We start from the raw sequence: 25,484 nt of genomic DNA on the forward strand, positions 1-25,484 counted from the left end.
GAGCAGGTCCCCTGGCGCTCTGTGCTCACCTCCCACGCCTGACTCTGCTGCTAAAACGTTTGCAGAGGAACTGGCCTCTTTGGTGTGAGAGGCATTTTCTGGTCAGCCCTGAAGACTGGATGCTATTTCTCTCCCTCATCCCTTCCACCCCCAGAAGACCTGCTCTTCCAAGGAGAAGCTGAGATCACAGGGAAGAAGCAGCCAGACTTGAGAACTGATGAAGAAACAAACAAACAAAAACGTCCCCCTTGCGTAGGGCTGAGGAGCAGCTGTGGTTCCAGACACCCAAGCTGAGCAACTCTGGCGGCAGAAAAGCAGTGGTGGTGGCGGGGGGTGGGGTGGAGGGAGGCGAGGCACAGGCCAGTCCAAGGTGGGGCTGCAGGGGTGTGTGGGTTGGCGCCTGCGTCAGACCTCCTGGAGCGAGGATGGAGCAGGCCAGAGCACTGGCCATGCTGCCTGTCTCTGTTTCTCTTCCCACTTCTGCCCTAGTGTGGCCTGAACCAACGGCACTTTAGGTAGGCGCATCGAGCTCACTTCTGTGCTCAGAGGGCCCACAGTGGGGCCTTTCCTTGAGAACCATCTGCTAACCCAGTCTGCTGGCCACCTGTGTCCTGCCTTTTCTCTGCTGTCTTGCACCAAGAGGGCACATGAGCTCCTTCATATAGCTCGGCATGGGAGCAGCAGGGACAGCCCAACAGACCTGTTCCCTTTATTCCTCAGCTTCCAGGTGGGACTCAGCTTTTGTTTCTCTTGATGAAAGGAAATGGCACATGGAGAGAGAACTGCATTCCTGGCCTTCTGAGAAGAGGAGCTCTCAGGCTCCTTCTTCCTGGGGCTGAGTGTTGTCTTGCCTGGAGGCAGGTGGATGGACAGAATGGTGTCTGTACCTCCTAGAAGCGTAGCCCAAGCAGCAGCACAGGGAAGGGCTTGGAGGCCAGGGCTCTCACAGCCCCATTTCTGGATTAGGAAGGGCAGGCTTAGGGTCTTAGTGTTTTGGAAGTCAGACTTCTAGTTGGAGCCCATCTCGCGTCTCCAATTCAGACTCTATTAATTTACCTGGGGAGTCCGACGGACGTACGCACAGGGCTGCATCTTCCCAGCAGGCTGAGGCTTGGGGCTTATTCGGAGGCAACACGGAAAGATACTGACAGTCCTAACGCATGACAGTGACTCAGTCCGAATCCCTCTCTGCAATCTGAGTCTCTCCAGATATTGACCCCTGTGGGGAAGGGGCCACCCTCTGCCCTGCTGACACACATATTCGTCTTCTCTACTGTGCTGCTGCTGTCATTCCAACAGGCCCGGGGGCTCGGGGCAGCCTGGATGCTGTTGAAGCTGCCGGGAGAGGGGCCCCACCAGGGACAGAGCTCTCCGAGCTCAGCACACATCCTGTGTCCTCATTAGGGAATAAAAATCGCCCAGAGACCAATGCCAAAGGGTAGTTTTCAAAGCAGAGGGGAGGAAGGGCCTCAACCCCACTCACCTTTTCCCACCCAGTTCTGGGACTACGGCATTCCCAATTTTCCCACACAGTTCCTGTGTCTTCAGGAGCAAAGCATTTGGGATGCTTAAAGGTGGGGGACTCATCACAAAAGTGATGGTCACGGGGGACTCCCCAGGGGCCACCTGCCTGCTCCTTTGGGGGCTGAGAGGCCTGTCTAAGGGGCTTCCCCAAGCCGTGGAAGAGCCTGGAATGGACACAGACTGCTGGTCCCCAGCCAAGCACGGCTCACTACACCACAGTGCCTTCCCTACTTGGCTTAGAGAGAAATCTGCCCTCGACTGTCCACTCTGTTTGCACAGAGAAGGGCTCTCCTGTGGGAGGGAGAGGGAGAACTTGGAGAAGGGAGTCAGTTGTTTGAGGAGGTCCCCTGGACACATGTGAAGACCTCATTTTGAGATAAGTCAAACGATCATTTGCTTTTAGTTATTTTTGGATGTCTGAAAAATTATTTGACTGTTTCTATTCCTTTTGTCTTCTTATGTTATCACTAACAATAAGGCTCTGCACAAAGAAAATCCAAATTTTATGCTTTCCTAGTAACCACTTCCCTGTCTTCACTAACTTTAATCCCCACCCACAGCAGTGACAGAGAAAGTGTCCCCTTCCAAATACACTGGGAATACAGCTGCCTTCAGGGATAAGATAAAAGTAGGGCTGCACCTTAGGATGTTAGAAAGGGCTGTTATGGTATTAAAATATCTCGTATTAAATTGTTTGGCCTGATATGGTCTTTAGGAACAGTATCTTTTAATCCATCTACCAACTGGAGTAAGGAGCTTTGAGTTGGAGGGTTGCTAGAGAACAATTTCACAACAGCTAGGGCCGAGGATGAAGTGACTTGGCCAGAGTCACAACCTCTAGGCAGAACCAGATCTCAAGCCCTGATCTCCCAGTTCCCAGTCTGGGCTTCTTGCCACTGTGCCACAAAGTGCTGAAATTTCAGGTCTCTTTTCCCCCCTGTGCATTTTCTCTGCTTTTCTCCCTCCGTGTTCCATTAGCCACGTGCCAGGCCCTTGCCCTTTTGAAATCATCCCACGGTAAGTTCATGGAGCTTGAGGATGCCGGGGCCTTTTGAAAGGGGAAAGAGCTGCCACCAAGAGGGACAAAGGACCAGAGAGAAAGACTGAGGTTGGTGCACACGAAGGTCAATGCCTCCACAATTGATGGTTTCAAAGCGCTGTGACCATCATGCTGGCAGAGAGCACTGAACAGAAGAGAGCGACTGGCCAAGGCTGGTCAAGAGAGACTGTCACATCGCTGACCTGGCTTGCTGAGCCTCTGTCTCCTAGTCTTAGCGGTGATCAGTGGAGGGTGAGGAAGAAGAGACAGGTTGAAAGCATAGTTGTTCTTTGTGTCCTGAGACCCTGGAAAGATGGGGCCAAAAGCGAAGGCTTTGCTGACAGTGCCATGGCCGACATGGCTTCCCTAGTGCTCTTTGGGCAGAAGTCTCATATTTGGAGACCTCAAAAAGTATGTTTAGTTGTATTTATACGAAAGCAAAAGAACAAAGTAACTTCTTCACTGTTCTTTACAGTGTCGAAATTGTGATCCAAAGCACAGAGGCTTATGACACTTCACCCTTCTCACACCCCCGTGCTGGGGGAGCAGCTAGGACTGGTCTAGAGAAATCCTCAAAGCAAAGCTTCCATTTTTAGCAAGAACCCAAGAAAGACCCAGATGCTTTTGAGTGTTCAGCGATCAGATTTTATTGGTCAAGAAATTCCTGACACTGGGAGGCCTTATATTTTCTGGGAGGAAATGTGGGAGGTGATGCCACAGAGATGTTCCTGGGATTCTGGTAAGGACCATGTCAGCATGCAGAGATATTTGTTCTCTCAGTAGACTACTGTCCTACGATAGTGATAATAGCACTTTCTTAACACTGCAAGGAAGCAAAGACAAAACTGAGGTTAAAAACGTCCCTGGTTAGAGTGGGAGAGTCTCAGGAGGTTCTTTGGGTGGGCACACAAGGCCAACTTGACATTTTCCGGGTTTTCCCTTCAGATCTGTGACTTGGCGTAGTTCACTTGCTACTTCCTGTGACATCCTCTCCAGGTAAAGAAGCCATGTCTTCTAGAACCAGCTACATTATCTGAGAGGCCCACTGCAAAATGAACACTCTGGCCCCCTGCTAAAACATTATTAAGAATCTCAAGACAGTGACAGAAGAGCACAAACCTGGGGTCAGCGTGGCCAGGTAAGTGAGCACAGAGCTGTTTGTGACATACAGGTCCCCTGCCTGTGAAGCCTGCCCTGCCTCTCCCTCCTCACTTAAGGCACTTCTTACAGTAAACACACAGGTAAGAGACTGGAAAATCCCTACCTCATTTATCTTTACAGTCCCGGAGAGCGGGTCCAATGTCCTCTTCGTGATGGGGAGTTGATGGACACTTGCGAGAGGCCTGCTTCTTCCTGCGGCTGTGTCCTGTGCCTGAGCACTGGCTCCATGGCACCCCCAGTCCCTTCTCATGCCGGAGCTAGCACCACTGTCTCCACTCGGCCGCCTGCTTCCTCTCCTCCCTGCTGCCCTTCGGGGCGCTCTCTTCCATGTTCCTGCGGGGAAACCGCCGCATCCTGGGGCACGGGCAGCTCTGCTGCATCCTGTGTGACTGGACACACACACACAGCATTCACACTCAGTCCTGAGTGGTGTTAGGAGCCTGACACGGGCTTTCTGGTCATTTACCTGCAGGTGGTATTCCCAGCCCTGAGACGATAAGGGCCACCTGTGAAGAAACTAGCCCTCTGTGACTTGGCTTTCCCCACTCTGACATGTCACAAAGTCCATGTGAGGTCAGTGATCAAATTTCCAAGAGAAGCACGGACCAGAGCACCTGGATGGTTTCCTCCAACAATTAGGTTTTGGGGATCTAAGCTTCCCAACTTACTAAACGTGGGCAAATCATTTCATTTCTCTGGTCTTAAAAATATCCTGTTAGTGAAAGGGAGGAAAGCTCAGATTCAATGACAGTCCTATTACCTTACTAATGAGGAAACTAAGGTGGAGATCACTTCTTTATAGGCTCAGTGCTTCAGGAAATTGCTCAAGGGCATACAAGCACTGAGCAGCAGAGCTGGATTTAAATCCACAACTATGTAGTGTTAGTGTGTATACTGTGCGTGATATACCCCCTGATGTGTTTGCTGCCATGGTGGGCAGGCAGAAGGAGGTGGTTAATCACCCAGAGAGTGATTCCTTTTACTTGATGTTCACCACGAAGGGAGCTATCAACAAAATACCTGAATATTAAAGTCCAACAGAAACTCACCCAAGTCAACCATGAGGATGGAGAAGGAGGGGTAGATTATAAAACATTAAGGTGACTGATGAGAGATGGAGGGATGTGAAGGGAAAGTTTGAATCCTAGACTTACACCCTAAGTGAATGACTGCTGAGTGAATTTAGGAGCAGGAAACACATTGGGACAGAAAGGACTGGTTTTAGTTTTGCACAGGTGGAGATGTCCACCGGACAGATCCAATGTCCACCCGATGCTCCCTAGACAAACTGGAGGGAGGTATCTATGGCTCAGAAGAGCGACTGAGCCTGGTGATGTAGACTTGGGCATTGGCAAGGTAGTTTTGTGTGGTCAAATCTATGGGCATGGATGCTCTAGAGACAAAGCTATGGTAGCCATCAGCCTTAGAGTTTTCCAGAGGACAGAGCCAGGGAAGATGATTGAGAGAGCAAAAGAAGGCTCAAGAGAGAATGGCCTTGAAAGGTAATGGGAAGCAGTTCAAGGCTGGAAGCTGCCAGGCGTGGGGTAGTCATAGCACTTATTGGGGACCAGGCAGTGTGTGGGCAATTAAGGGACCTCATCTAATTTTTCAGGCCTCACTTTACTTGGTTCCTATAGAACACTAGACACTCAGGTTCCTGCAGAGACACAGTCAGGGATGTGGGCAGGAGTGCAGTGCAGAGGAAGAGGTGGTGGGTGAGGTAGTGGAGGGTGGAGGGTGTTTGTGAGCAGGGAAAGATAATCTCCCTAGCAACCACCCTTCCCCTCCCTTCATAGCCAAGCTTCTTAGAAGTAGGGCATTTATTCAACCACTATTGCTCTCCTATAAGGAAAAAAATGATAAGACTTCTTGGTTTTCTTGCCTCACCTTACCCTTTTGTCCATCACCCCATCTGATGTTACTCTCCTCTTTCAGCGATAGTGAAGTCTGCAGTTTGGAATGACATCCCAGTTTGATTTGTCTTGTTATCTCCCCTTTCTGCCTTCCTTTGGGGACCTTACACTCTGGGAGAACAGAGGCAAGATAATAATCACTCACGCTTGAGCCAGGGCCTGAAGTATGGCAAGTATTCTAGGGGTATTAACCCATTTAATCTTCACACCAGCCCTATGAGATGAGTACTGTCATTGCTATGTTCCAGGATCAGGGTGATTAAGTAATTTGCCCAAGGTCCCACAGCTAGTAAACAGAGAAACTGGGGTCTCCATGCATAAGAAATTGGAATAATTTCTCATATAAGATTGTTTATTTCATATTTTACATTTCTTTTTAAATACTTAAAGACAGGCATGCAATAGATTCTGTGACTTGGGAAAGCCAAGTCACAGAGGGCTAGTTTCTTCACAGGTGGCCCTTATCGTCAGGTATTCAATAAATCGGTGCTGATTGAGAAGGGGATCCGGGGATCCCTATTGTTGATCAAAACAAAGTTCTTCTATAAGGGTATGGTGTTCATGAAGTGAGGGTGTATTCCTGCTCCTAGTGGTGGTGGTGGACATTGATGTGTATCTTGCTAGTGGCTTCTTCTTAATCAGAATTTGGGATCCCATGGAAGCATCTACCTCACTCTCTCCACACAGATCCATGCCCCTCTGAATGCCTAGGAAAGATCTCGAAAACACAAAGGGGCAGAGGTGAGGTTAGGGAGATCCTGCAGATCCTCAGCACACATTTGGATGAATAAATTGGTTGCTCTATCAAACCATCTCTAGGACATGATATTATGATCATAGACTCCAATCCTTTAGCTTAAATGTCTGAGTGCTTTTTGTGTGGACACAAACTGATTGTTAGTCACTTTTGATGAGAAGAGGGGATAGAATAAATCAAGTTCAGCTATACAGATATGTACACACACAGCTCAAATACTACTCCACCTCCTTCTCTTTATTCCTCTCTCTTTCTCCTCTTTTCTGCCTTTGTTGCACTCCGCCAGATTAAAATCTTAGGTTTATTTAAAAAAAAATGGCAGGAGAACTATAGAATTCTTTGCCTTTTAGTGTCTGCAAGAGGCAGGATATTAGAGGGGCTGGAGGAGGTGCTTGGATTATCACCTCCCCTGCCTCTACATGAGGTTGGTCTTCTTGAACAGGGTTGAGTCATTATAGCCTTTGTTCAGGAAGAGTGTTGAACCAGGCTTTGAAGGAAGAGAGAGGACGACTTGTCTCTTGCGACTGTCCTCCAACCTGACCTTTCTGGTTGGCAACACCCAACAACCACGTTACTTAGGCTTGAGGCTAAGATGCCTCCTTGGACTCTTGCCTCTCCCTTCTGGTCTTTGTAGGGTCTCCGTTCATGAGGCCCATGTTTCCATGATCCAGGGTGGCAGCCCCAATCCGTCCTTGTTACCTTTGGATTACATTATTGCAGTGTCAGCTTGTGTCTCTTTTTCCATGCAAACTGCAGCCCAGTGAAACTTCCTAAAGCAAAGTGAATCATGTCACTCTTCTGTTCAAAAAGTCTGGGAAACTCCTTACTGTCTATAAGACATAGACATTTTTACCGCAACATTTCAGTTTGCGTACCCACCCCCTAATCCCAGCCTCACTTTCTAGCCATGTCTTGTATTCTCCCCCTCAGACAGCTTCTGCTGTTCTAGCCAAGTTGGGCTATTTAAAAAGTAGAACAAGAACAGATGTTCATGGGAAACTCAGCGATTTGTACTATTTCACCAATTATAGTCCTTCAAACTCAAACAAAAGGCATAAACTCTATGGTTACTTCTTTCCATGAACTCCCATAAGGCATCTTTTGGACACATTTTTATATCATTTATAAGATTATGGCCAGAATTTTTTATTTGTATGCATGTCTTCTCTTTCCAAACATCAAACTTCCTGAGGTTGAAGTAGTATCCTCGTGGGGTTCTGGGGATTGGGGCAGGGGTAGTGAATTTAAAAAATGAGTGGGACTAGAGCTTTATATTCCACATTTTTGGGGGGTTAGACTAGGGCTTAGAGAGTGATAGGAGGGAGAGATTACAAAGGGGGCACAAGAAACTTTGGGGATGGTGGATATACTACTTATTATCTTGCTTTGTAGTGATGGGTTGGCTCATGGGTGTATGTTTATGTCAAAATATCAAATTGTACACTAAAAATATGTGCAGTTTATTGTATGCCAGTTGTACTTGAATAAATTGATTTAAGAAGTTTCACATTGTACACATCCTTATTCAAGAGCTCTTTCTAGAAATAAGATAGTGGAACCAAGAATGCATGTTTAAATGTACCAGCAGACAAAGGCTTCAAAAAGGCTGGACTTGTGTTTGAAAGGCAAAGAGAATTTTACTTGGTTTGTATCATTCTTGGGGGTCCTTTTTGATCTTATCCAATATCTCAGTATTCCCCCAACCACCTAACCAAGCTCTCCTCTTGAGCTGCGGCCATTGTGACAAGACACCATCAATCATCAGGTCCTTTTACCAGGAGGGACCATGTCACAGCCACTCATATAAAGGAAGTGATGGGTGGACTGCTTTGGACAAATGGACTTGGGGTGGGGGAGGGGGACGAGAGGGGGTTGCAGACAGAGGCTGCTGTTTTGAGCAGAACCCCACTGCTGACCAGAGCTGGGGAACATAAGAAGATGGTGAAAGTCTGTAGATGTAGGTGTTCAGCATGTTGTCTGAAGGATTCCCCACAGAGACAAAAAACAAGGAAGTTATGTCAGAAAAGGAAAAAGAAGACAAGGTATTGGTGGCATTCTCTGACTCCAATGGGGATGCTCAGAACTGAGGGATTGTCATCCTAGTGTGATCAATTTCCCCAAATGTCATGCCTTTGTCAAAAGCAAAGCTTTCCATTCACTTTCAAAAGACTTGCCCCAATTCTTCTCTAGCCACCCCTTCCTACTCCATCCCCCCAAATCCCCACCAGACTCTTTCCCTACTTCCCCACGGTCCGGTCCTCGTGGTGCCGAGCCAGGCTTTCTGTGCTCGCCGCCTGCTTCCTCTTGCTGCAGAGTCTCCCCCAGAGCTTGCCCACTCGGTGGAGAGACAGGCATCAATCCCTGTACCTGCCTCCTGGAAGGTGGGATTCTCAAACTCTTGGAAACCCCGCCTCTGATAGAATCTCTGGGAAACTGAGTTGGGAAGGTCCTTGTATGAAAAACACATGGGTTTTCAGAATGTATATCTTAAATTTTCTCATTTGCCTCTTTAGTCAGCAGGATATGTCCTCGTTTTGGTTGAAGAAGCTGTTTGAATCCGAGTTTGTCCACGTCATGTTTTTTCCCACAGACAACACAATGACAAGCTTCTGGTACCGGCCCAAGACCACCATAATCATTGTTGATTTTTCCACTCTACCCCAGGGTCTCTAAATAAAATTTCTCTCCTTTCTCTCTGCCAAATGGTGTTCTTGAGTGTTCTTGTTTAGTCAAAGAGTGACCTTGGGTGAGCTTAGCAACTTAGCCTATTTGTTCCATGTACTAAGACAGGTAGCGTGTGGTGAGTAGAAGGAGAACCAAGTGAGTCAGGAGGAAATAGGTAGTTTCCCCTTTTTTCCTGTTTTAGATATTTGCTAGCAAAATTCATAGTTGGGTTTTGGGTTTGGGGCAGGTTGAAATACTTTCTGGATGTGAAAAGAGCCTACTTGGTTTGATAAACCCTCTAAACTGGGCCACGTGCAGGCTGAGCCAAGGGAGACAACCGCCAGGTTACCATCAGCTCACGCTTCTAGCTTCATTAGTTGGCAATAAGATGCACATTTTTCTAGAAACAAGCCCAGGGCATACCAATATGAAGCCCAGGAATTATAAACATGAAGAAGAACAAAAACATAACATAGGCCTAGAATAGCATACATGTATTTGGAAGTTTTTAAAGGACAATATCCTTGAGCTTCTCCTAGAAGATTACCCTAGATATCATGGAGTGTTGGGGCAATTTGGGGGTCTAATAATTCCTACAGCTGTTTGTAATCCCTTGCGTAATTGAACTTGAACTTTGTGTAACTTACATAAAGGTGCCAGATCATCTCTTACTCCAATCCGTTGCCATTAAACTGAAGAAGTTCTGCTAAGCACAGCTTGCCTCTCCTCAGGGATCATAAATGTAATCTTCACAAACCATATGCCAGCAAGGCCAGAGCTCATCTGTAAGGTTGAGGCCTCAAAACCCAATTCTCCTGTCTCCTTTGGAACGTGAAAGATGTAGAAACTGGAACAGAAATAAACTGCCTTCTTATTCAGCCAGTTTAGGTGGACGCCAGGATTTTGTCTTACTTTCTAAATGTTGGTGAGCTTCTTGGGTTTCTCTGATGATCGTCTTTGGCTTTCTGGGGTAATATTTGGTCTTACTCAGTGCAGGGGTGGGGAGAGATGGCAATTTATTGCTTTAAGATGTTACGGCAGGTGGTTCTGGGCCCAAGACCAGATCGTCTTGAGGTAGTATGCTGTAGTAATAATGTATCTTGCGGTATTAGGTTGCAGTAATATGTTATAGTTGTACATTAGATACATCTGTGGGAGCAGGTTGTAGTAATGTTGTGCACACAAGGAAATTATGTCGGGGAGAAGGCAAAACAAAGGGGGTCAGTAGCCTTCCCTGCTTCACTGGGGCTCCGGTCATCAATATCACCCTCACATTTTTGCTACATTTACATAGAACTTGTTTTTGCTATTGAATAATTCTCATGTGCTAGGCACTCTGTCAGGTCCTGTTCACATGTACATGTTAACATATGACATGTACATATCATACTTATGGTCTAGGGGAAAACCAGAGAAAGCCGGAATAAAAGTAACAGTGCAGGGAGATCTGCCTCTCAGTTGTCCAAAGCTTGAAGCTTCCAAGAAAACCTGCATTGAAGTTAAGGAGGAAAACTTTAGGATGTAACAAGTTTGAATCTGGCAACTAAGGCCTTCAATATTTATTGATGAAAGTCCTGTGTGAGGTAAGCAATTGTGACCCCTGAGATATGTGAGGTGACAGGGCCACTTGCAAGAGCCCCCTGAGAGGTAAAGGGCCAGTCGGCACGCATTGCAGTGTGTGCAGGCGACAGTAGCCATAGTAAGTGCATGTCGTGGCCCTGTTCTAACATGCTTACTGGATTTGGCCTGTGGGCTGTAGCTTGTCAAGCCCTGCATTGGAGCTTGTGCTAACCATTATTTCATTTATCTCCATCGTACCATCAACATAACCAGTATCCCAATTTCGTAATTGACATAGGCTGAGTGATTAACTTGCTTAAGGTCAGATGGCTTAGAATGTACTTGAGTTGGGACCCAAGCCAGAGTGGTACTATTATACCATAGCCATGCACTCTTCATGTGATTTTAAAAAAAATCACATGAAGACAGAGGGCAGTAGACCCACCTGTAGAACTCTATCTACCCTCATAGTACGCTAGCCTCCTGTGGGGTTGGATCCTTCTCTGGGCCCCATCTGAGTGTCAACACTATGCTTGGTTTTCCTAAGAGGTTCATTAACCCTTTGTGGCAGCTTGTTCTTCTACTCAGGGGCCTTTGCCTCTTTCTGGATGTGGGCTGTCTTTCTACTTGTCTTGATGGGGTTGGTAGTGTTAGACTTCTTATAAAGGGGTCTTTTGGGGTGGGGGATGGGAGTAAGGAAGTGGGGCTGGGGCACAGAAGCTACTAGTTAGTCCTAAACCAGATGCTACTCAGGCCGTTAAGCCAGTGGCAGGAAGAAGGCAGCTAACAGGGCCTTGTATGACGCAGTGCTGGTCATAACATTACAGCCACCATTATCTTCTACATCTCATGATATTAAGTGCTGAAACTGACCCCAAATTACTTTTAAGATCATAAGCTTATAAATTTGAGTGCAGTTCCTCTTGCCTATTTACAACTCATACCCTAAAACCTTTCTCTAGTCTTTCTGCCTTTCAAAATTTTATAGTTGCCTGTTAGTATGGGCTTGCAATACATTCTCCAATTACAGAAGATGTTTTTACTCTCACTACTTATGTCCAGCTGTTGGCCTAGGAGGAACACATAGCCCACAGCTATGTTTTCTTTACCATACTATGCAGGCCAACATGGGGTGAACAAAAAACATTTGAGCTAGTTGCTATCATAGAAAAGTCAGGCGCTTTCATGTAAAATCTAGATACTTGACTTCTTGGTTGCTCTTAAAATTTTTCAGTGTCTGTCAACACTGGATCCCAGCTGGCTAGAGCTCAGAAACACCTTTCAGAGGGGGCATAGCCATGCACTCTTCAATTTGATGGTGTCTCCACAAACTCCTACTTGTGTTACTTTACTACCTGCCTGCACCCTGAAGACATTTGACTTTGCAACTTCTGTCGTAAACCTTTGGTAGCTGTCACTACAGACCCTGTTGGTTCCACCTCTCCCACCTGTATTTATCAGACAGCCCAGAGGCAAGTCTGAATTTCTAGGCAGGGGAGCCAAGGACAAGAATCTGGGCTTTGGTACAGGGGAACCTTCTTTCCTATGGATTCCTACTGAGTCCTGGGACCACACATTGTCAGGCTCACTCCCTAGCCTCAGCATACCCTTTTTCCCTGAAGCATAAATTTCCATGAGGAAATTTAATGAATTATAACCAAGGAAAAAAGGAGTAGCTGTCTGGCTGGATGTGACTTGGGCTCCAGATTGGGACAAGAGACTCATAACAAAGGGAAGTCCTCCTGCCCTTGAGAGTCAGTATTGTATTTTGGTGGCTATGAGGCTGTGGTCACCAAAGCCCTTCTAAACAGCTGGAGCAGCAAGAGAATTACACTAGGCTGAGGAACTGCCTTAAGCAGACACAGCCTTGTGAGCCTTTTTCTGGTTTTGTGAGTCCTCGAAGAACAGGGACCCCAGCTGACCTCTATCTGCGTCCTTGGTGATTGACAATCATCATGGTGGTGATGGTGACAATGTTGGGACAGGCTAACTCACTGAATTATTAGTTTGTGTATGTTCTCAGTGCACTTCCCCTGCTTTGAAGCAGGCGGCCACATTTTCATTTTGAGTTTTCTTGCTTTGGGTTGGGGATGAAACAGAAGCTCTTTGTACATAGCTCCCTTCCTGAATTTTTAATATAAAAACCTGAACTCAAGGAGGTATTATGTTTTGGGGAGGGGTGACTTAATTTTATCTCACTTTCCAATAGAGCCTGAGATAAGGACTTGAGTCCAGGTTTTATTGTGGAAAGTAGATTGCAGGAAGCAAGAGGGAGGGGGCAGGACACATGGGACGGGGAAGGCAGAGAGTAAAGAGTATGTTACTGAGCTGACTATTGTCGTAGACAGCTGGAGTTCAATCCTGCTGGAGACCCTCTGAGGAGCTTTGCGGAAAGCACCTCTGAGTTATTGCTCCAGGTGCTGGGAGGCTAGGACCTTTATCCACTGATCCCCACCTCCTACTAGTTGAAGGTTTCCCCTGGGAATGCTAATTGTCCCCTTTATGGGCTGCCCAGCACCTTTGATAGGTGGGGACAATTGCTCCCTGTTACTTTGTTCTCTGCATTTTAGGGCCTCAGCCAAAACTAAGACAGAAAATGCATCCTTCTAATATGGTGTGCACGTATTTTATGGTGTGCAGAATTTTATTATTTGGATTTATGTAATCTATTAACCAACATCTTATATTTAGTACATTTACAATTACTTACTTTTATTAAAAGTACATACATAGATTTATGTTTGTATTCAGAATACTGTTAGTATTTTCTGTATTTTCTTAGGATACAACTATAGAACTAGAATTATAGGGCCAAAGGGGTTGTGTTTTTTCCAAGTTGGTTTTTAGAGAGGTTTTACTGACCTGTAGTGCCCTCAGCAGTGTGAGAGAGCATTAAAAGTGAGCTCTGGCAGTGACCTGGGCTGGAACACTAAGACAGGTTGGAAAATCTTATTGCTTAGAAGACTTTTTGCACAGTGGAGGCCTGTATGTTTTTAAGATAGGTTAGGATGGTGTTCTACGTGAATAAAAAAGGGATGGAGGATATTCATTCTGGATTTCTTGTCTTCCCGGAAGTTTGAAAGTGCATACACACAAAACATGTGGAACAGATTCTCCAAAAAGAATTCCAATTTGGGATAGTTAATTGAGTTTTCAAGGTTCTATGTTTACCATCACATCATCACACCCTAATCTTTCATGCATCAGTGTATTAAGTGGGTTACTAGGTGTTCCATGTTCAAATTTCCATGATTATGTGGACTCTTTGAATTTCAAGTTATGTCACCAAACGCTTTGAAGAAAATTTGACAAAGAAAAGGCTCAAGCTATTGATCGATACAATTGGAAGAGACTTAATTTTCCTTTGTCCCTTTCATTTTCTATGGGTTAAACTAGTAAATAAGAAAAAGAGATTAAAAATGGAGATCAAGGGGGAAAAAAAAGAGGGAAACACACACACTGAAATAATCCAAATTTCAGTGCATCCCCTGGATCAATGGGTATGACCCGTATTCCTTGATTAGAACCCAGGTGGAGGATGAAATGCAGCCACATCTGTATTTCCAGTGCCTCCTCTGCCTTCCTTTTTGGCCTTCTTGCCTCTCTTATTTTATGGGCTCAGAGCACCTTCCTGTCTGTCACCAATGAAAAATGGAACTGGTGTCATTGGAAATGTGGAGAATGAAACCTAAGGATTTTCATCCCTCAGATAAACTCTGACTTCTCCATTATCTCTAAGTCTTCCCACTAGATCTCTTAAAATTTCCTTTGTTATTTTTATGGAAGAATTAGGTGATCTGCTGGTTTTTAACTTGGTTGGTCATCAGTGTTTAAGATAGGCCATTCCTCCAGAGCACCAGGGGGAGCTGTGGTGCTCCCCTGGCACCCATCTCTTTCCAAGGGCAGTGTGGAGATATACATATATAGACCATCAAGGCACAAGCTTCTTAGGACATACTGGTCACAGAGAACAGGATGTTTGAAACTGGGATGGTCCTAGAGTTCCCAGAACTATGGTGGCCAGTGGAACATGGGAGAAAACAGTTTGTGTTGCACTTGTGTTCTGTTGCCTTCTCAGAGTTTCCCTTTTAACCACAATCACTCGCTGTGTTTTGTTTCATAAGGAGGTCTGCTGATAAAATAAGTGAAAAATGAAGGCGCTCCCCCTAGTAATAAAAAGAGAATACCTTGGAGGGAAGAGATGCAGACAAAAACCTCTCTGTCACAGTCTAGCTTACATTTCAGGTCTCCCAATTCCCTGAGATTTTTATTCACTGATGTTTTCCAAGAACCTAGACCTGTGGCTGGAACTATAGAGGCTCGGTCAATGCTTGCTGTCTCCAGTTCCAGGGCCAGTCCTGCCACTTTCTGATCACTTGGTCTTTCTGTGATTCTCTTGTCAACTGTTAATGTGTGATCATGATTGGGAGGAGATGGGTAGGTTGTACCAACCAATCCCTGGGGTCCTTTCTATTAGGGATGGTCTATAGTTTTCATATTCAAGGTCTTTGTTGGTTAATTGTCTCAAGTAGACATCTTCTTTACTGTCTCCCATAACCAAATAACCCATGTATGAAAGAGAAACAGTTTTGTTCCTGAGCATGATATTAGAGCATGGGCATGTTGAATCAAAAGAAAATATCTGTTTTTCAGTTTTGGCTTTGTCTTATGTTAATGTCAAGTTGCCCCTGGAATCCACATACAGGGCAGGTAATGTGGTTGTAATGTTTCTGAAGGTGAGTAAGTTTAATGCTGTCCTTGCAAAGTAGCCCCTAATTTGGCTTGGCCAGAGCTCCTTCCTGTTTGCTTCTGTTCTTCGTTACCCTTCCTGCTACTATTGGTATCACTCAGCAATGCTTCTTCACCCCTGCAGAGGCAGTTCCTTCCAGTCACGGCCAATGATTTTAGTTTGCAGTTTTCTCAACACTTGTAGAACCAGGTCAGGTCCATTGTTTCCCCCCAGAAATGCCATCAGCAGTCATGGGGCTCCCCCTTCTCAGGGGTCTGGGTCCCAGCTTTGTGGGCCTTCAGCCCACAGTAGAGCAGCAGCCCCCAACTCTGTAAGAGTTTTCCTCCAAGCTTTTAAGTGTGAATAATTCTAATACTCTCTTTTGTTCCCCTAGACGAAGGATGTTAACTGCTTATAATTGCTACCTCTTTGATACCCTTATATTGGCCTTTGCTGTGATAAATACTGAGTAATTTCTTATATTAAATTCTCTCTGTTAAAATAGCTGATATGGTTTCTGTCTCCTAAGATTAGATCCTGACTGATATATGGCCTAGAATAAGGGAGTCAGGGGTCACCCCATGAGCTCATAGCATCCCAGTCATAACAGGCTCTCAGCTCGTAAGCTAGAGAAATGCTCCAATGAGCCAAAGGCACCCCTCCCCCCAAAGAAGAGCCACCCATATGTGACCCTTGGGAGGAAAAGCACACTAGATCTGGAGGAGTGCACAAAGAGCTTCCAAATGGATATGGGGATCTGCACAGAGCTGGTGGTTTCAACATCTAAAAAGCCAGCTTACGATACACACAGAGGCTACAGGCGCCAGACAAGTGATTCAGGCAATTGGCGCTTTGGGAGTTCAGGGATGGGAAACATCAGAAAAGTCAAGAAGAATCAGAGAGTGTCTCAGAGGAGGTTGAGATGGAGGGGTGGACAGGGCTTTCCAGGCTGAGAAACTGGTCGTAAGAACGGTCAAGACAAGTCCAGGGGCATGGGCTACTTTAGTGAGATTCATACTCAAGGCCAAGGAGCTTGCTTGGATCATGTTCCAAATTCATATATATATATTTAATCTATATTACTTGGTCAGTGTGTACACCACTCAGCTGGCCCTAGGAACAAGTCAGGGTTGAGACAAAATGATTTTCTTACTAAAGAAAGGGACTTGCCTTCCATATGCTAGTTTTGGAGTGTCCTGAGACAGCCACTGCCTGTGGCTCCTCCTGGAGGAGACACCTGACTTGGCTTATTTTTAAGGGAAATCTGTTTGGTAACTGGACGGCAGACACCAGGAGGGGTGTGGATGCACGATCGGCAGGGGCTGCTGGTCACATTTGGCTTTCCAGCTGGTTTGGCTTCCCACCCATGTTGTCTCCACTTCTCTAGCTAAATAAGCAAGCAATTGGATGCCCCTGTCTGAACGCCTACTCCATAGCTCTCCCAGACCCAGCTGTAGACCGTATACATAGTCTCCCTCCATGGGAGACTTTCCGGAATAGTCCCAATTGGAAACATGTTAGTTTGGGAAGTGTGGTCACCATGGCTTTGTTGTGTACTATCAAAAGGCATGGGTCCCTCCCTCAAGGAGCCCATGGTTTGATGGGCCAAGCTGCCTCATCTTGCCTTGCAATTCTGTGCTCTACATGCCAATGCACATAGCTACAATAGCTACACAGAGGTATGCACACCTGAGCAGTCTCATTTGTCACTGGGTCTGGTGGGTGGTGGGAAAGGGCAAGGGAAAAGACAGATGAGGTGTGTCGGGGCAGGAGCTGCTTGGGGAAACAGGGTGACTGGCCTCCCCATGCTAGCGACTGGGCCCAGCGATGCCCCTTTGTGGGAGGGGGCTTGGACAGAGAGAAACGAGGCCCCCTTTGTGGCTCTCAGCTCCAAACCCCACTTGCTGGGCATGGACAGGGGCTCGGACGAGGATCCGTATCTGTCTATGGCTGGGTGGCTGTGGAATTTGGAGCCACCAAAGGGGTGGAGGAAGGAAGAGGCAGAGGAGTTCTGAACAGAGAATAGAAGCACTTGAAGGGGAGGCAGGGGTGAAGGTGAGAAAAGAAGGGGTAGGGGAGGTGAGAGGAAGGGGAAGGGAGGCTTGGAAGGGGAGGAAGGAGAGGACAGGCTGCAGCTTTGTTCCCGACTTCCTGGGGCAAAGGCAGTGGCTGGGCTGAGCACCTTCACTCCCTTTTGTCTGGCCACCCCTGCCAAACTCACCACCCCCCAGGCTTTCAAGCCTAGAGTGGGCCAGTGAAGGAGGCCTGGGTGGATGAGGGCGGGAGCTTTGCTGGAAGGCCTGGGCTGCTTCTGTCCACAGTAGCTGGGGACAGATGTCTTGGGCCCCTTCTGTCTTCGGACGCTTCGCCCACTGGCCGCTGGCCCCGAGAGCAGGGCCCATCTCCCTCCCAACCTCACGGTCATCTGCCTTCTTCTCCTCCCCCTGGGCTTCCCCACCCCTTCTGGTTCTCAGAACTCACTCCCATTGGATTCCAGGAAATGGCTGGTGCAACTTTGTAACCAAATCCGCTCAATCCCTTTGTATATCTTTTCTGCTCCCTGCTCCCTCCTTGGTGTCCTTCATGGCTGTGTCCGGTTACAGAGTAGGGTCTGACCAGGTCAGGCTGGCCCTGGCACATGCAATCAGATCTGGCTCCGGCAGCAACACCAAGCCGACTTGCAGCAAAGGAAAGTGGGCTGTGTTCAAGTGTGGGGGGAGACCCGGCTGTGTGCCCAGCTCCACCAAGGATTAGCCATGCAACATCCAGCACGTCCCTTTTCCTCTTGGGACCTCAGCTTCTCTCCCCTGCAACACTAGAAGAATGTGCCTTTGACCAGCCCCAGGATTTGTCAGGCAGGGCACCTGGAGGGCAGAGGAGGTTATCACTGAGCAACCTTCCTCTGGAGACCCACAGACCCAGAGAATGCCAGCCCAGGCGGGGTCTGCGGTCACCCTGCCCATCTCTCACTTGCAGGGGCCAAAGCTCTGACCCACAGACTCTGAGTTCCCTCCAGATGTCACGGAGGAGGTACCTAGGAGGAGCATTAAAGACGAGTAGAGGGTGCTGGGGGGATAAGTCTTGATAAAGAAGAGTGAGGAGTCCTCTGTCATTTGAAAGCATGAATAGTGATGGAATGGGGGTTGTCTGTCTACAGGGCCACTTCCTCCTCAGAAAAATGTGTGGAATTTTCCCAGGCTTCGGTGTGGGTGCCAGAGACCGTGCTGGGCATTCAGAGGGCGGGTGCTGAGCCTCTTGCCAGGGCTCCCCGCTGTGATTTGGGCCGAAGTTGGGACCAGGGCAGCAGGTGGCTTCCAGTACAGCCTGGCCTGCTGATACTGGCTGCAGTGGCATCTGGAAGCCCTGTGGAGAGAGGACTGCGGACGAGGTTCCATTCTGGGAGGGTGTCAGCATGCCCCCGGGTGAAAGGTGGCTGGTTGAGGTGTTAAAAAAGGGACTGAACATCTTTATATGCAGAACTTAAATTCTGCTTAAATCCTAAGTATGGAGAAGAGGCAGAGAGAAGGAAACAGAGAGGTGGAGAGTGGGGGAAAGCTGACAACTAGAATCTTCAGACAGATAGTGACAGGTTTAGATGTGAGTGGATTTGTGGTTTGGGAGCTGGGCGTTAGAGACGAAGTCCTCGTCTGTTTAATACACTGTCTGGGGTAGCAGGAAGAACAGGGTTTGCCTTGGCTTGAGGGTGAAGCTTGGCCTTCCTCTTCCTTTCATGGAACCAGGGAACGCCAGTGTGGGAAGGGGCTTGTTGAAAAATTCCTTAGCTCAACTCCTCAACCCACAAACGAGGAATGTGGAGCCCCAGGAGGCCCCATAGCTCAGCACCTACACCCCTAGATGGTGGGGAGGGGAAGGCCGCTCCTGCCCCTGTCGGGGGTTTCCGTGGGTGCAAGGTCTCCCGAGCATCGAGGGAGGGGTGCCTGAGGAACAGCTGAAGGACGAGGCTGGGGTCTGGGGCGCTGGATGAGGGAGGTTTGGTCAAGGGCCAGTGGCAGCTGTTCTCAGGGGCCAGCCGCACCAACATCCACTGGAAACTTGGTGAACATGCAAATTCTTAGTCCCTCCCTGGCCTGAGTCAGGTGACTGAGGGAGCCCTCCAGGTGGTTCTGGTGGAAGAGCCTCCAGCACAGGGTGTCCAGGCGGGGCCCAGTGTCCCTATCTCAACAGGAAGCCATTTGTGACCCACAGAGCAGGCTCTGCCCTCCCTGTCAGCTGTCAGCTGCAGTGTTCTTGGGTCTCCTTCCTGCTGGGCACATCCCACAGTCACCTCTCTTGGGCAGCAGCCTTATCTGTTGGTCCCAGATAAAGAGCCAATTGGCCTAATCAGTCCGACCGGACTGGCTGGCTCCAGGGAGGTCCGTGGCGGTGCCGCTGCCAGGAGTGGAGCCGCTCACACGGCTGACCCTCTCCGCACCCCGTGGGTCCCACCGCTGCCGCCATCTCTCCTCCATGACACCCTGGTCCTTGGGTGGACGCTCCCTCCTTTCCAATCAGCCCTCAGCAACTTTATTCCCAAGAAAGATAAGGCACAGCTATCTGGGGCTTCTAGAAAATCACACTGGCAAAAGCATAGGTCAAGGTCAGGCTGTCTTAGGGGTGGCAGCTGAAGGAAAGAGTGAGGAATTGTACTGAGACTTTCTGAGCCTGCCACAAAAATGTCTTTATATCCCTCAACACTCATGCCTGAGAACCGATACTTGGGCTTACTGCGATTCTCTGCCTTCCTGGAGGATGCTGACCTCCCTGAGCTACTGCCCCGCTTCTCGCTGCAGTGCATGGTTAGGGGACTTGGGGAGCAGGGTCTCCCCACATTGTAAAGAGCTGGAAACGGGCTCAGAGACGTTCAACGACTATCTCCAGGGATTGAGCAAGTCCTTGCCTGAAGCTGGGACCCAAAGCCCCATCCTGGTGGTACAGCTGGGACCAGGGTTCGTGCCCACAAAGGCTCGTCTGCAAGGGAGGTCAGCTACAGGACCAGACGTGCCTCCCAGATGTTCTTCCCAGGCGCAGCCTGTGTGGCATGAAGGATCGGTTAAAAGGATTTTTAATCCCAGGGAAAATGGTTGTCATTCAGAGTTGGCTCAAAAATTGGTAAATTCTGCTGTGAGAGAAACAAAGAAGGGCCAAAAGGCACAGAGGGGTCTTCGTGGGCTCTGGAGCAGCAGCAGCCCGGGGTGGAGGCGGGATCCTGGGCTGGGAGTGAGGGATGGCAGGGGCTGTCAGCGGGGACGTTGGGATTACGCAGTGGCTGACGCAGTGCTTGTCGGGCCGCCCTGCTCTCTGCTCACTGTGGTGCCATCTCCTTCCCAGGTCTGACTTTCGTCCTCTGCCTTCCTGTTCCAGAGCGGGAGACAGGTGGACCCGAGTGTGTGAGGAAGAGCATCTGGCCAGCTGCCAAGTCCATGGCTCAGGCATAGGACCCTTAAGAGGGGAGAACCTCTTAGGAGGTGGCTGTTTGTCTGTCTGGAGGGGCCAGAGGCAAATGCTGGAGCCTTGGCGTGTTGGAAATTTGTTTTGCTTTTTCAGTGTGGGATGAGTCTGGTGCACAGCCCAGTACAGACTGCGGGGGGACTTGCATGGCTGGGGCAGGAGGGGCCAGAAGCCCCACCCTCAGCTTCTCTGTCACCTCTCTCAGTGCCTCCTAAGGCGCCTTGGAGGACCCCTAGGGTCCCATGGGACTCAGTTTAGAAACCCTTGGGGACGTTATTAGGTTCGCTGGAGGCCTGTGTCTCACCCTGAGCTCCCAGGAGGCTCCAGTGCTCCCTCAGGGGTCTGCCCAGGACTGTGGTCCAGGGGCCAGTTGACCTGCCAAGCTGTGCTCCCAGCACGGGGCTCGGCCCTGCTACTGGAAGGACCGAAGCGGGTGCTTTCCCCAGCCAAGTGCCACTAGGGACCCTTTTCCCCTGGGAGCTTGGGGGAAGCAGGGTGCTAAGCAGCAGTGGCTAAGCCGGCCAGAGCTGCCACATTTCTGGGTCAGCCTTCCCTCCTCTGGTTTCCCTGCTAGGGTCTCCGTAACCTGGACTTTGAAGCCGTTTTCCTACGCTGGCTCCACAGGACATCTGAGCCTCTGGGTCTTCACCTAGGACCCCTCCCCGCCACCGACCTACTTTTTTCCCTTCCATCCCTAAAGCAAGTCGCATAAGCACTGCAGCCTGTCAGCCCCCACCAGCACACCCGGGGGCCTGGGAAGTTCTGAATGAAAAAAAGTCGTTTTTCCATGCTTAGCCATGATTAACTTTTCCTTGAGAAGCACCTGTCTAACGTCCCTAGGATTACGTCCCACATCAAGTTCTTCCTCACGTTGAAGCCAAGTCCGTGCACTCGCACTAGCACAGCGTCCTCCACGCGGGGCTTCTCGTTGCTGCGCCTTGGGTCTCTTCATCAGTAGAATTTAATCTCCGTGACAGCAGGACTCTGTTTAATGTAGAGCAGTGCTTCACACACAGTGGACAATAAATATTTGTTGAGTGACAGTATCTAGGAGGGGTCTGGGTGCTAGGGAAGGCAGCCCTGTGTCCTGTGCCCACCAGTCCTCTCTGACCTCTGTTGTCCCCGTCCCGTGTCCACCAGTCCTCCCCAGGCTCTGCATCACTGTCTGTGAGTCGTCTTGGCTGCCCACCACCTGCCACTGTCAGTCCTTGGCCACGCTCCCTTCTGACACCTGCTCCTACTTTATCAGATCCTGCTTGCTTGGCTTTCTTCTTTGGGTGAATTAAGGAGAGCAGGCTCAATGCAGGGGACAGCTTGGATGTTGAACTGCGGTGGCTGGCTGGGTCTGTCTGTCATGCTGCAGAGAGTCTACATAGACAGGCCCGGCCCCCGTCCTCAGGGGCCCACTGTCGGGGGACGGGGAGGCAGCTCAATGGAGCATTGAGCCAGATTTCCCTGGGTCCCAGTTGCTAAATTTTCAGGAGTTGTGCAAGCCGTTGCCAAACACAGCCCCTGGTCAGATCACTGCCGCTGTAGCTGCTCTGTGTCAATTGCTTTGTCGGGGGAGAGTCAGGTGCTGTGTGACGGATGGGGGAGAGGAGCGTACTTGGTCCTGGGGGTTGGAACGCTCTTGTCAGAGTTGGTGAGCTGAGTCTCAGAGGTAGAAACGAGCGGAGGGGTGGGCTTGGGGGCCGTAGACTTGCTCACAGCCACAGGCAGCACCCTGCCCCCGGCACTGGCGGCACCAGCACACCCAGCCTCCTCCACGCTCCCGGTTGTCCTGTTCTCTTTCCTGCTTCCCCTGGGTTGTGCGGATGTTCTCACCCCCCTCCAAGTCTTTCCCAGGACGGAGACGGGAGGAACGAAGGGAAGGGGTGGGCAAAATCCATGCGAGCCTGGCCTCGCAGGCCGTTCCAAGGCAACATCTGCCACAGCTGGGCTCCGGGCGGCCAGACGCCCTTCAGTCACGCTGTGACAGACGCATCCAAATAAATCAGTTCACAGCAGGAAAGGGCTTGGAGAGTTCCAAGTCTGGTGAAACCAGATCTGGCCTGGAGGGACAGAGAGAAGCCATTTCGGAGAGAGCCGGGAGGGGCGAGTCCCAGGCCCGATAGCTGCTGCTGCTCTGAAGGGAGCCCCAGAGGTGGCTCCCCGCTGGGGACCTTCTGTGCTTTCCTCGATTTCCTTGTGGGCCCCTCTTGACCTCTCCTCCCTTGACTGCACTTTTGAGCCCCTGATCTGGGTGGGCTTTGTGTGTGCAAGGGCACACAGCTATCTCATTCTTGTGTAGGTCCCTAGACCTGCAGGGCCAGTGTGGCAGCCATGGTGGGTGAGAGGGCAGCTGATGCACTGGGCCCTGCGAGGATGGGGTTGATAGGCCTGGCCGCGGCTCGCCTTTGACTGTCTGGAGGAACCAGAAGCCCGGTGTTTTCCTGTCGCCAGAGCTGGACATTAAGAAGACTTGTGCGTTTGAAGACGTTCCAGGGATGTTGTGTGTTCCAAGTGGACATTCAGACGTGCTCTGGCTTCGAGTCACAAGTAGCCCCTTCTCAGGAGCTTTCCTTCTAGTCCTGCCATAGCCTCTTGTCCCTGGGTCATGGACAGGGCTGTCGGTGACCTCCTTTGATAACAAGTCCTCCTGTCTCCAATGTGTCCCACGCCCATGTATTGCCTTTGCCCCACCAGAGTGAGAGTCAAGTGTATCCATCTCCTAGACGGTGTGCACCGTATCCATTACGTGTGAATATACCCATCCCCTCCCTCTCGCTCCCACCTGCCTGACACCTGATGAATGTTATTACTGTATGTGCACTTAAGTGTTGATAAGTCAATACCAATTTGATGGTGAGTACATGTGGTGCTTGTTTTTCCATTCTTGCTGGAACCCATTCTACTAAGTGAAATGTCATTGACATTTTATGCACTAGGAAGCTGAGTCACAGAGGTTCAGTGAGGGGCCTGGCTTGTAAGAGGCAGAGCTGGTTCTGGAACAGGGTGTTCTGATTCCAGATTTGGAGCTAGCCTCCTCTGCCACAGATTTCCTCTGGCCATCCTCTCTCTTGTGCTTCATCAGGTACCTGCTAAGTAGATCAATGCCTGGTGGACCTGACAAACCAATCTATGACAAGGCTTTATTAGGACCGTGGGTGGTCAGAAATTAGAGTCTTTTGAGTGGGTTGTATGGCGGCTTTTAATGCAGAGTTATCACATTTAGCAAATATTAATAAAAATATGGATGCCCAGTTCAATTTGAATTTCAGATAAACAATGAATGCTCTTTTTAGTATAAATATATCTCAGATATTGCCTGAGACATACCTTATACTAAAAATCTGAACATCAAATTGAAGTGATGTCCTGCATTTTATCTGGCAATTCTATTTTGATGGCCCCTAAACTATACCATAAGAACATTGTTTTACTACTAAGACCTTCTCTATATTATGATCCCAGAATTTGCTAGCCAAGAGGATGTCTTAGAAACTAAGGTTGAAAGCTGACTTTCAAGTGGATTCAAAGTTAATTCTGTCTAGGGAATGGAGGGGGATGGGTTGAACTAATAGCTCTAGGATTCTTCCAGAATATATAACCACTGCATTTCCAGGCATTGACTTTTATTGTCCTATAGCTTTTACATACTCTGTCCTGTTTTTGTTTCATTTTGTTATGCTTTCTACCCTTCTTTGCCTTGTGTTTCAGTTTGTTTAATTTCCATTGATACACCTTCAGCTTCACCGATTTTTTCTCCAGCTGTGTCAAGTCTACAGATGAGTCAGCCACTGGTTTTCAGCAGCAAGAACCAGCTCTCCAGACATGGAACGAGGTTGTAGCTGGAAGGACTGGTCATAAGAAAGAACTTCCTCTGGCGGAGGATGTGACATCCCAGAAGAGAAGACTGAGGGAATCTGATCAGCTCATGAGGAGGCTGGTACAGAGGGAGGTCAGGCTCTAAGTGGGTGGCTCTTTCCAGCCAAGTCATGTCCTTTACTGTGGTTCAGAAGTGAAGGGACAGGTTTCCCTGCTGTTACTCCTAAGGTGCCAAAGCAGGTCCCATCTGGAAACTGGGCAAAGCCTTGAGCCCAGTAAAAGGTAAATGGGAAATGGAAAATGTTAGAAAGAAAGAGTCAAGGTTAGACAACTTCCAGCCTAGGAAAGAGTCTTTGTGGCCCAGTATGGAAAAGGACTGGATCTGCTGGTTCAACACATAGCTCCCTAGCCATTATGATACTGGTTCAGGGAGGATTACAAAGCAAGAAGATGTCAGGTAGGCCCTAGGGAGTCTAAATTCTGAAAAACAAATTCTAAAAACCACAAACGCCTGGTCCTTATTGAGTGCCTTGAAGAGCTAACATCCTGTAGTAGTAATTCTGGCTACTATAATGTTAAATAGGACTCAGTCCCTGCTTGATGGAGATTTTAGTTTAAAAATATCTGGGATGCTTCCCTTAGATCTTTGTATTAATATATTTTTTCCCTGTTATTCAGGTTCCTGCTTAAATGTCAACTGCTGTGGCAGGCCTTTCCTAGAAGTCTAACTTACAGCACCTCCTCCTTAATTTCACACAGTCCTGTTTCCATCATGAGGACCCGGTATCTTCTTGTTTATTTATTGCTCATTGACTATTTCCCTTTTCTCAAATGTAAGCCCCAGCCAGGATTTGGAGCAGGTTTCTTCTGTTCCCAGTTGTA

General features: G+C 48.7%; 2 long non-coding RNA genes across 4 annotated transcripts; one reads left to right on the forward strand and one right to left on the reverse strand.

Annotated features, from left to right (window-relative positions):
• Window positions 1-1,841: 1,841 nt before the first annotated feature.
• On the forward strand, window positions 1,842-25,484 carry LOC105882625 (uncharacterized). 3 transcript variants are annotated; one of them, XR_001159334.3, is made up of 3 exons: window positions 3,147-3,701; window positions 24,546-24,723; window positions 25,281-25,484. It is a non-coding gene; the product is annotated as an uncharacterized LOC105882625 (long non-coding RNA). The 3 variants fall into 3 exon arrangements; XR_012920619.1 differs by lacking the exons at window positions 24,546-24,723; window positions 25,281-25,484 and adding an exon at window positions 8,908-9,097 and having other exon boundaries at window positions 1,842-3,701; XR_001159332.3 differs by lacking the exons at window positions 3,147-3,701; window positions 24,546-24,723; window positions 25,281-25,484 and adding exons at window positions 8,223-8,436; window positions 8,908-9,097.
• LOC105882624 (uncharacterized) lies at window positions 3,186-3,918 on the reverse strand. Its single transcript, XR_001159333.3, has 2 exons — window positions 3,828-3,918; window positions 3,186-3,386 (listed from the first exon to the last, which is right to left on the reverse strand). It is a non-coding gene; the product is annotated as an uncharacterized LOC105882624 (long non-coding RNA).

Source organism: Microcebus murinus, chromosome 8 (genome assembly GCF_040939455.1).
Source record: "Microcebus murinus isolate Inina chromosome 8, M.murinus_Inina_mat1.0, whole genome shotgun sequence".
NCBI classification, from domain to species: Eukaryota; Metazoa; Chordata; class Mammalia; order Primates; family Cheirogaleidae; genus Microcebus; species Microcebus murinus.